We start from the raw sequence: 12,276 nt of genomic DNA, 5'->3' as shown, positions 1-12,276 counted from the left end.
ATGAATATTTCGTGAGTATAATTTAAGTATGAAACCCTGATGATAGAGTGATCACACCAATGGTTAATTTTTCTTCATCCAATGTTCAAACAAAACTTGAATTCCAGGTATGTTTTTTTTCTTTTTTTTTAATAAAATTGACTTCTATCATATTCCCTTCACTGTGTGAGATTCTGTGCTCGGCCTGCTGTCTGTCTAGTCTAAATTAACCAGAACTTTTATTTTTAATTTTGTCATTTATTCTGTATTTATTTAAGCATTTTGTCTACTTTTTTTAAACTTTGTTTACACACGGAAACAGAGAATTCAAAGAAGAAGAAACAAAGAGAAAACTAGAAACGAGCTAGGCCTATATGAAGGAAGAAAGAAGGAAATTTTGCTGTTTGAAGCAAGACATCAACTGATTCATATAAAATAGTAAATAAAAGTCATAACATACAGCACTCATGACGCTCGGCCTGTGACCTTTAAAAGCATTTAAATAATATTTTATTACAATTTTAAGCTTTTAAGAACCTCAGCATCTTCAAAGATTGTTACTGACATGTCATCATTTTACAATTTTTTATTGTTTGAACTAAATAAAGTTAAAAAATAAAATTCTGACTTCCGTCACACCAGAGTATTTCCGTCACGCGAGGGTGTTGTTCTCCGGGGCTGCAGCTGGATACTATTGTGTATATTAGCTGCTGTGTAAGTTTTTTCTCTATTTGTTTTTTTTTTGAATCATTGATAAATCTTGATAAATCTTGATCAATTGTTTAATTCTCTATCATATCTTTACATTTTCCTCTCAACGACGCCGGAACTCTGAGTTTCTGGAATGTTTTATTTCGACAGTTACAAACCGGAAGTCAAAAGAAGAGGAAACAAGCTTCATCTGAGCCGACAGGAGGCGCTGCTGAGGTGGAAATACAGCAGCATTTTATGTGTAGTCACTCACTACAACATTGACTTTAACACTATCAGTTAAGCAACTGGCGAGCAAAGACGGTAAAACCAACACGGAAACCGAAACATGTGCTTTTAACGAGAATATTTTTGACCAAAGAAAGAAAAGAAATCAGCGGATCAGAGAAAAAAAGCACTGGGCAGCGCCCGTGGTTCGATCCCTCGAGAGGGAAAGACTGCGTTTTCTGAAAGAAATGACAATGAAGTAACCACTGAGCTAAACCAGTGCGACGTCTTCGTGTGGAACTACACATTATGAACATTAACACGTGGGTGTTACAGACAACATAATGTTTAGAGAATTTAATAAAGAATGAATTGTGTTCATTGAGACTAATATAATCACCATCATCTTTAATTTACCATCTATTTTCAAATGTCTGCGCAGGCTCATGACGTCACGTCACTACAGACTCACACAGAGAAACGGCTGCTTTACACAGTGACATCACATCAGTGCTTATTGATTGTGTGGTTGAGTTCTAACGTCACAGTGACTCAGTTTAATCAGCGACGACATTAAAGACAAGTAGTTCCATGTATAAATGCAGAAAGAAGAAGAAGAAGAAGAAGAACACTGGACAGCGCCCGTGGTTTGATCCCACAGAGGGAGAGAACTGATAATTTCTTCAGGAGAAATGACAGTGAAGTAACCACTGAGCTAAACCAGTGCGTCCACTTCAGCCAGAATGTGACTTTATAAACATGAGTGTTGTATTAAAGCCCATGATGTGTTCTCACCTCACTCACTGAGTTGGGCAGGTACTTTCCAAAAGATAGAGCAGTTTACAGCAGCTTCTGAGCAGTCTGTAGTCTGAAGGCAGCTAAAAAGAAGAAATTAAGAAATTAATTAAAAATGGATTTTAAGGTGCATATATGGTGCAGTAAATGTTGGCAAAATATTGTTTTTGATTGATTTGATGCGCGAGTGGAGGTTGAGTTCGATATGTGTCGAAATGTGCTGATTTAAGACAAGTAGACGTTCAGACTTGTAATAATAGATGTGTTGAGTTGAGTAGGTTTCTTGTAGCAGAGATGCAACCTAAACCGTGACGTGCCGCCGTGCCGAGGCGAGTAGAGCCGGTGGAAATCTGAGGCAAGCACGAGAGGGCATGTTTCACTCACTGAAACATGCAGGCGTCCTGACTTTAACTATGAAAACGGGGAAACAGCGCCCCCCAAATCCCGTTAGTGGCCAACACTATATCACATCCACAGTGTTAAGAAACTACCATAAAGAATGACTAGAAAAAGTGAAGAGAGTGAATCGTAACTATACGTGTGAAAAATGGTGATTTCTCTTGCAGCACTATCCATCCAAAAACCTGATGAAAAAGGCGTCACTAACGTGAGCACCTCCTCGTTAGTATAGTGGTGAGTATCCCCGCCTGTCACGCGGGAGACCGGGGTTCAATTCCCCGACGGGGAGATATACTTTTTCTCATGTGAGCTAAAAAGTATGGAGGACGAAACCTGACTTATGTATAAATAAATACAGAAAAATAAATAAATGCATAAATAAATGAATAAATAAATAAATCAAGCACACTCCAGTAGCCCATCATGCTGTTGACTGAGGTTAGGAGACCTCCTACCTCATTAACATATGGACACAGCAATAAATAAATAAATAAATGTAAGTGAACAGAAATGTACAAATAAATGTATAATATTTATTTATTCTTTCATTTATTATTTTATTTATTTATTTTTACATTTATTTATTTATTTATTTATTCTTTTATTTCTGCATTTATTTATTTATTCCTGTATTTGTTTCTACATTTATTTATTTATTGCTGTATTTATTCATGCATTTATTTATTTATTTACTTCTACATTTATTTATGCATTTATTTATTTCTGTATTTATTTATACATAAGTCTGTGCTGTTAACGAGAGTATTTTTGACCAAAGAAAGAAAAGAAAACAGTGGATCAGAGGAGAAAACACTGGACAGCGCCCGTGGTTCGATTCCTCGAGAGGGAAAGACTGCGTATCTGAAAGAAATGACAGTGAAGTAACCACTGAGCTATACCAGTGCGATGCTACCATGTGAAATTAAATATTATGAACATGAGCATGTGGGTGTTACAGACAACGTAATGTTTGGGGAAATAAATACAGTAAATAAATGAATTGTGTTCATTGAGACTAATATAATCACCATCATCTTTAATTTACCATCTATTTTCAAATATCTGCGCAGGCTCATGACGTCACATCACTACAGACTCACACAGAGAAACGGCTGCTTCACACAATGACATCACATCAGTGCTTATTGATTGTGTGGTTCAGTTCTAACGTCACAGTGACTCAGTTTAATTAGCGACGACATTAAAGACAAGTAGTTCCATGTATAAATGCAGAAAGAAGAAGAAGAACACTGGACAGCGCCCGTGGTTTGATCCCACAGAGGGAGAGAACTGATGATTTCTACAGGAGAAATGTCAGTGAAGTAACCACTGAGCTAAACCAGTGCGTCCACTTGAGCTAGAATGTGACTTTATAAACATGAGTGTTGTATTAATGTATTGATGATGTGTTCTCACCTCACTCACTGAGTTGGGCAGGTACTTTCCAAAAGATAGAGCAGTTTAGAGCAGCTTCTGAGCAGTCTGTAGTCTGAAGGCAGCTATCCTGGCCTTGATGTCAATAAGGCCCTGCCCTCCCTCTGCCACAGGGAGGTACAGGAAAGCAGCCCGCAGCCAGTGACGACACGACCAAAAGAAGTCCAACAGCAGTCTTTGCAATTGTTCTATCAGACCCCATGGTGGGACTAGGACTTGCAACCTGTGCCACAATGCAGAGGCAACCAGGTTGTTGACAATGAGGACTCTTCCCCTGTAGGACAGCTGGTGGAGCAGCCATTTCCACTTAGACAACTTGGCTTCAACCTTTACCAGCACTCCCTCCCAGTTCTTTTTTTCTGCGTCCTTGTTGCCTAGAATCACCCCTAGTGTCTTGAGCTCTTGAGTTCCACAAATGAGGTTCCCCGGAAGAACAGGGGGGAGTTCTGAACTCCACCGCCCCACCAGGCAAGCTCCACTTGTCCCCCAGTTTACCCTAGCCGAGGAGGCTCTCCCATACAGAGCTAGGGCCGCTTCCAGCTCTCTCACATCGTCTTGGTCCCTCACAAAGACATTAAGGTCACCGGCATATGCCGATATCACCACAGAGGAGCGGTCAGTCAGCCCTGGTAGAGAGAGCCCCCTCAACCGGGACCTCAGTCTATGTAAGAGAGGCTCAATGGCCATACTATAGAGCTGGCATGAAATGGGGCAGCCCTGCCTGATCCCCCTCTTTACTGTGATTGGGCTACTAAGACCCACGGCCACCTTTATCACACAACACGCCCCGCGGTACAACAATTACACCCTTGAGAGAAAGTGCTCCCCAACACCAAAGGCTCTTAGTGTGTCAAATAAAAAAGAGCGGTCAACACGATCAAATGCTTTCTCCTTGTCTATGGAGACGACACCAACATTCATCCGCTGGCTCAGACGTCGCTGTAATTAGATGCTCGGTGTGATCCATAGATTTGTTGTTGACGTGTTATTTTGATTTTAATGGAAACGTTTTGACCTGACAGTTTGAAAGTTTGTATATTATTTATTTTTTTTCAACTTTCAACTTTGAATGTTAGATTTATATTAAAGTCGCACGGTCATTGTATCTGTATTTAAATATAATATGTAAATATTAGATATGTAGAGTAGTATATATTTGTACACGTCATATACATATATATATGTACACTACACTACACTACTCAATGCTGTACTATATCTATTTTCCACATTGTATTATTTATAGTGTATATTTTAATAGAAATAAATTAACAAATGAAGTTAAATATTTAAAATGTAAAAATAATAACAACATATATATGCATTTATTAAAAGGATTTCATATGTTCATTTATCAACACTGTAGGTGGCGGTAATGAGGCTGCAGCACTTGGCGCCAGCCACCATTCAACCAGCAGAACAATACATACATACTTGCTAACTTGAGTATTGAGAAACAACCACATACTTGTGTACTCCCGTACTTGGCAAGTATATACTCCCAGCGTACTTCTCAAGTATATACTTCCCAAGTAAGCAAGTACATACTTGCTAACTTGAGTATTGAGAAACGGCCCATGTTTCACTCACTGAAACATGCAGGCGTCCTGACTTTAACTATGAAAACGGGGAAACAGCGCCCCCCAAATCCCGTTAGTGGCCAACACTATATCACATCCACAGTGTTAAGAAACTACCATAAAGAATGACTAGAAAAAGTGAAGAGAGTGAATCGTAACTATACGTGTGAAAAATGGTGATTTCTCTTGCAGCACTATCCATCCAAAAACCTGATGAAAAAGGCGTCACTAACGTGAGCACCTCCTCGTTAGTATAGTGGTGAGTATCCCCGCCTGTCACGCGGGAGACCGGGGTTCAATTCCCCGACGGGGAGATATACTCTTTTTCATGTGGACTAAAAAGTATGGAGGACGAAACCTGACTTATGTATTAATAAATTTATAAATAAATACAGAGATAAATAAATAAATAAATAAATACAGAGATAAATAAATAAATAAATACAGAAATAAACAAATGAATAAATTAATGCATGAATAAATACATGTATAAATAAATAAATACAGAAATAAACAAATGAATAAATTAATGCATGAATAAATACATGTATAAATAAATAAATGAATAAATAAATCAGTCAAATGATCCGCTAAATCATCGACCCAAATCAAGCACACTCCAGTAGCCAATCATGCTGTTGACTGAGGTTAGAGACCTCCTACCTCATTAACATATGGACACAGCAATAAATAAATGTAAGTGAAGAGAAATGTAGAAATAAATGTCAGTCAGTCATCATCTACCGCTTTATCCTCCACCAGAGGGTCGCGGGGGGTGCTATGCCAATCTCAGCTACATCGGGCGATAGGCGGGGTACACCCTGGACAGTTCGCCAGTCCATCGCAGGGCCACACACAACTAGAGACAAACAACCATTCACTCTCTCACTCCTATGGTCAATTTAGAGTGTCCAATTCACCTAATCCCCACATTGCATGTTTTTGGACTGTGGGAGGAAGCCGGAGAACCTGGAGAGAACTGAAATAAATGTATAATATTTATTTATTCTTTTATTTATTCTTTTATTTATTTATTTTTAAATTCATTTATTTGTGCATTTATTTATTTATTATTTATTCATTTATTTCTGCATTTATTTATTCCTGTTTTTGTTTCTACATTTATTTAGTTATTTATTTATTGCTGTATTTATTCATGCATTTATTTATACATAAGTCAGGTTTCGTCCTCCATAGTTATGTAGCTTCAGAGCAGAGACAGTAAAACCAACATGGAAACTGAAGTATGTTCTGTTAACGAGAGTATTTTTGACCAAAGAAAGAAAAGAAAACAGTGGATCAGAGGAGAAAACACTGGACAGCGCCCGTGGTTCGATCCCTCGAGAGGGAAAGACTGCGTATCTGAAAGAAATGACAGTGAAGTAACCACTGAGCTATACCAGTACAATGCTTCTATGTGGAATTAAATATTATGAACATGTGGGTGTTACAGACAACGTAATGTTTGGGGAAATAAATACAGTAAATAAATGAATTGTGTTGATTGAGACTAATATAATCACCATCATCTTTAATTTACCATCTATTTTCAAATATCTGCGCAGGCTCATGACGTCACGTCACTACAGACTCACACAGAGAAACGGCTGCTTCACACAATGACATCACATCAGTGCTTATTGATTGTGTGGTTCAGTTCTAACGTCACAGTGACTCAGTTTAATTAGCGACGACATTAAAGACAAGTAGTTCCATGTATAAATGCAGAAAGAAGAAGAAGAACACTGGACAGCGCCCGTGGTTTGATCCCACAGAGGGAGAGAACTGATGATTTCTACAGGAGAAATGACAGTGAAGTAACCACTGAGCTAAACCAGTGCGTCCACTTGAGCTAGAATGTGACTTTATAAACATGAGTGTTGTATTAAAGCCCATGATGTGTTCTCACCTCACTCACACGTTTGTCTTCATCATATTTCACATGTTACTGCTTCACTGTCATGATGATTTTATTCACTGGTGCAGTGAAAAACTTGGATAAAATTTTGTAGTCCGTGGACAGTAGAGCGACTGGTCTCCAGTTTTTCAATGATGTCAGATAACCCTTCTTAGGTAAAAGGGCAATCACTGCACGCCTGCAGGAAGCTGACTCCAGAAGACTCCAAAAACGTCCAGCTGGTCCAGCCCAAGCTCATTGCAGAAGTTTTTGAAAAAGTCTACAGGTAATTCATCGATTCTCAGGGTTTTTCCCGTAGCCATTTGAGACATAGCAATGGTTAGTTCATCTATGGTGATGTCTGAGCTCAGGGTACAGCGCTCCTCTGGACTCAGCTGTGGAAGGTCCAGAGTTAAAGCTGCACTCGCATCCCCATCACAGCCTTCGTCCCCAAACAGTTCAGTATAAAAGTTCACCACTTGTCTCTTTATCTCAGCCTGATCAGATGTTAGTTTCCCATCAGGTAGTTGGAGACACACAATCTGCTTCCTCTGTGCTACTGTTTTCTCCAGGCTGAAGAAAAACTTTGATGGTGCGTCCATGTTGTTCAAGTGCATGAACCGAGCTTGAAACAGTGCCCCTTTGGCTTTTTCCTGCAGGAATCAGGGGGACTGGAACTGCTGCACAGATCCTGTAGACAGGTTAGCAACAGAAGCTGACCTTGTCGATGTGTGGAGGATAAAACATCCTTCAGTCAGGCAGTACACCTGGATACGAGTGATGGGGGGAGTGGTTAGTGCAGCCAGACTAGACGTGACGTCATGAGCCTGCGCAGATATTTGAAAATAGATGGTAAATTAAAGATGATGGTGATTATATTAGTCTCAATGAACACAATTCATTTATTTACTGTATTTATTTCCCCAAACATTACGTTGTCTGTAACACCCACATGCTCATGTTCATAATATTTAATTTCACATGGTAGCAGTGCACTGGTATAGCTCAGTGGTTACTTCACTGTCATTTCTTTCAGATACGCAGTCTTTCCCTCTCAAGGGATCGAACCACGGGCGCTGTCCAGTGTTTTCTCCTCTGATCCACTGTTTTCTTTTCTTTCTTTGGTCAAAAATACTCTCGTTAACAGCACGTTTCAGTTTCCATGTTGGTTTTACTGTCTCTGCTCTGAATCTACATAACTATAGAGGACGAAACCTGACTTATGTATAAATAAATACAGAAAAAAATAAATGTATAAATAAATAAATAAATGCATGAATAAATACAGCAATAAAAAAATAACTAAATAAATGTAGAAACAAATACAGGAATAAATAAATAAATGCAGAAATAAATGAATGAATAAATAAATAAATGAATAAATAAATGTAAAAATAAATAAATAAAATAATAAATAAAAGAATAAATAAATATTATACATTTATTTCTACATTTCTGTTCACTTACATTTATTTATTTATTTATTGCTGTGTCCATATGTTAATGAGGTAGGAGGTCTCCTAACCTCAGTCAACAGCATGATTGGCTACTGGAGTGTGCTTGATTTGGGTCGATGACTTAGTGGATTATTTGATTGATTTATTTATTCATTTATTTATTCCTGTATTTATTTATACATGTATTTATTTATTCATTTATTTATTCCTGTATTTATTTATACAAGTATTTATTCATTTATTTATTTCTGTATTTATTTATTTATCTCTGTATTTATTTATAAATTTATTTATACATAAGTCATGTTTCGTCCTCCATACTTTTTAGTCCACATGAAAAAGAGTATATCTCCCCGTCGGGGAATTGAACCCCGGTCTCCCGCGTGACAGGCGGGGATACTCACCACTATACTAACGAGGAGGTGCTCACGTTAGTGACGCCTTTTTCATCAGGTTTTTGGATGGATAGTGCTGCAAGAGAAATCACCATTTTTCACACGTATAGTTACGATTCACTCTCTTCACTTTTTCTAGTCATTCTTTATGGTAGTTTTTTTAACACTGTGGATGTGATATAGTGTTGGCCACTAACGGGATTTGGGGGGCGCTGTTTCCCCGTTTTCATAGTTAAAGTCAGGACGCCTGCATGTTTCAGTGAGTGAAACATGGGCCGTTTCTCAATACTCAAGTGAGCAAGTATGTACTTGCTTACTTGGGAAGTATATACTTGAGAAGTACGCTGGGAGTATATACTTGCCAAGTACGGGAGTACACAAGTATGTGGTTGTTTCTCAATACTCAAGTTAGCAAGTATGTATGTATTGTTCTGCTGTTTGAATGGTGGCTGGCGCCAAGTGCTGCAGCCTCATTACCGCCACCTACAGTGTTGATAAATGAACATATGAAATACTTTTAATAAATGCATATATATGTTGTTATTATTTTTACATTTTAAATATTTAACTTCATTTATTAATTTATTTCTATTAAAATATACACTACAAATAATACAATGTGGAAAATACATATAGTACAGCATTGAGTAGTGTAGTGTAGTGTACATATATATATGTATATGACGTGTACAAATATATACTACTCTACATATCTAATATTTACATATTATATTTAAATACAGATACAATGCCCGTGCGACTTTAATAGAAATCTAACATTCAAAGTTGAAAGTTGAAATCCAACAACAAACGACCTCTCTGATTTAGATCAGGTAGGCCGTTCCTTTCCAATCACACCTCTCCAGGTTCCCCCATCGTTTCCCACGTGCGCGTTGAAATCTAGACAATTTTTTTACTTTTACGTTCTTCAAAGTTAGAAGTTTAAATATATTAAGATTATTATGCCTTTAAACAATTTGGGAAAGCCCAAATGAAGATGTCATGTCTTTGGAAGCTTCTGATAGGTTTATTGACAACATCTGAGTTAATTAGAGACACACCTGTGTGGACTGTACTACACTATAAACAATAAGATGCCTAGCAGTGGATTTTAAGGTGCATATATGGTGCAGTAAATGTTGGCAAAATATTGTTTTTTGATTGATTTGATGCGTGAGTGGAGGTTGAGTTCGATATGTGTCGAAATGTGCTGATTTAAGACAAGTAGACGTTCAGACTTGTAATAATAGATGTGTTGAATTGAGTAGGTTTCTTGTAGCAGAGATGCAACCTAAACCGTGACGTGCCGCCGTGCCGAGGCGAGTAGAGCCGGTGGAAATCTGAGGCAAGCACGAGAGGGCATGTTTCACTCACTGAAACATGCAGGCGTCCTGACTTTAACTATGAAAACGGGGAAACAGCGCCCCCCAAATCCCGTTAGTGGCCAACACTATATCACATCCACAGTGTTAAGAAACTACCATAAAGAATGACTAGAAAAAGTGAAGAGAGTGAATCGTAACTATACATGTGAAAAATGGTGATTTCTCTTGCAGCACTATCCATCCAAAAACCTGATGAAAAAGGCGTCACTGACGTGAGCACCTCCTCGTTAGTATAGTGGTGAGTATCCCCGCCTGTCACGCGGGAGACCGGGGTTCAATTCCCCGACGGGGAGATATAATTTTTCCATGTGGACTAAAAAGTATGGAGGACGAAACCTGACTTATGTATAAATAAATACAGAGATAAATAAATACAGAGATAAATAAATACAGGAATAAATAAATAAATGTATAAATAAATAAATGTATAAATAAATACAGAGATAAATAAATAAATAAATGCATAAATAAATGAATAAATAAATAAATCAAGCACACTCCAGTAGCCAATCATGCTGTTGACTGAGGTTAGGAGACCTCCTACCTCATTAACATATGGACACAGCAATAAATAAATAAATAAATAAATGTAAGTGAACAGAAATGTAGAAATAAATGTATAATATTTATTTATTCTTTCATTTATTTATTTTTACATTTATTTGTGCATTTATTCATTTATTTATGCATTTATTTATTTTTTCCTGTTTTTGTTTCTACATTTATTTATTGCTGTATTTATTTATTTATTTCTACATTTATTTATGCATTTATTTATTTCTGTATTTATTTATACATAAGTCAGGTTTCTTACTCCATAGTTATTTAGATTCAGAGCAGAGAGAGTAAAACCAACATGGAAACTGAAACATGTGCTGTTAACAAGAGTATTTTTGACCAAAGAAAGAAAAGAAAACAGTGGATCAGAGGAGAAAACACTGGACAGCGCCCATGGTTCGATCCCTTGAGAGGGAAAGACTGCGTATCTGATAGAAATGACAGTGAAGTAAACACTGAGCTATACCAGTGCAATGCTTTCACGTGGAATGAAATATTATGAACATGAGCATGTGGGTGAGAGAGTGTGGAAGTTGATAAATGAATAAATAAATAAATAAATAAATGTTGTTCATTGACTGAGAATAATATAAATACATGTTTACCATCTATTTTCAAATATCTGCGCAGGCTCATGACGTCACATCACTACAGACTCACACACAGAACCGGCTGCTTTAAACAATGACATCACATCAGTGCTTATTGATTGTGTGGTTCAGTTCTAACGTCACAGTGACTCAGTTTAATCAGCGACGACATTAAAGACAAGTAGTTCCATGTATAAATGCAGAAAGAAGAAGAAGAAGAAGAACACTGGACAGCGCCCGTGGTTTGATCCCACAGAGGGAGAGAACTGATGATTTCTACAGGAGAAATGACAGTGAAGTAACCACTGAGCTAAACCAGTGCGTCCACTTGAGCTAGAATGTGACTTTATAAACATGAGTGTTGTATTAAAGCCCATGATGTGTTCTCACCTCACTCACACGTTTGTCTTCATCATATTTCACATGTTACTGCTTCACTGTCATGATGATTTTATTCACTGGCGCAGTGGCGGCCATTTTGACCTGTTTTAGCGGGAAAAGCACAGCTGATACTGATCACATGAACTCAATCAGCAACACTCACAAAGTCATTTTCTCTTCTCTTTGTCTTTAAAATGTTCACTAAAAACTTATCCTAAGTGACAAACTGTTTTGGTCAAATGATTTTGTTACATAAGGATAACATTACGTTATATACAATGACACCATGACAATAATAACATAATAATATTACATTTTAATTTCTTAATAATATATTTTGTAAGGTTAGTTACATGTTTTTGGCAACACAAGTGATACTATTAATCACTTTAAGTTTTCGGAACACTACTACATTATTTAGTTTTGATAATAATATATAGGTTTTTGAATGTTAGTAACATGTTTCTGTATCGTGAATGATGTTAGATTATCGGTTTTGTCTGTATTT

At 37.3% G+C, this 12,276-nt stretch overlaps 4 non-coding genes across 4 annotated transcripts; 3 read left to right on the top strand and 1 right to left on the bottom strand.

Annotated features, from left to right (window-relative positions):
* The first annotated feature begins 2,308 nt into the window (after positions 1 to 2,308).
* On the top strand, positions 2,309 to 2,380 carry trnad-guc. The gene has a single exon. It is a non-coding gene; the product is annotated as a tRNA-Asp (tRNA).
* Positions 2,381 to 5,347: 2,967 nt separating this feature from the next.
* Positions 5,348 to 5,419, top strand: trnad-guc. The gene has a single exon. It is a non-coding gene; the product is annotated as a tRNA-Asp (tRNA).
* A 3,389-nt stretch (positions 5,420 to 8,808) lies between these two features.
* trnad-guc lies at positions 8,809 to 8,880 on the bottom strand. Its single transcript has one exon. It is a non-coding gene; the product is annotated as a tRNA-Asp (tRNA).
* Positions 8,881 to 10,460: 1,580 nt separating this feature from the next.
* Positions 10,461 to 10,532, top strand: trnad-guc. Its single transcript has one exon. It is a non-coding gene; the product is annotated as a tRNA-Asp (tRNA).
* The last annotated feature ends 1,744 nt before the right edge of the window (positions 10,533 to 12,276 follow it).

Source organism: Solea senegalensis, linkage group LG8, assembly GCF_019176455.1.
Source record: "Solea senegalensis isolate Sse05_10M linkage group LG8, IFAPA_SoseM_1, whole genome shotgun sequence".
Taxonomy (NCBI): Eukaryota; Metazoa; Chordata; class Actinopteri; order Pleuronectiformes; family Soleidae; genus Solea; species Solea senegalensis.
The sequence above is the reverse complement of the archived record's forward strand: the minus strand, read 5'-3'. Positions and strand labels throughout refer to the sequence as shown.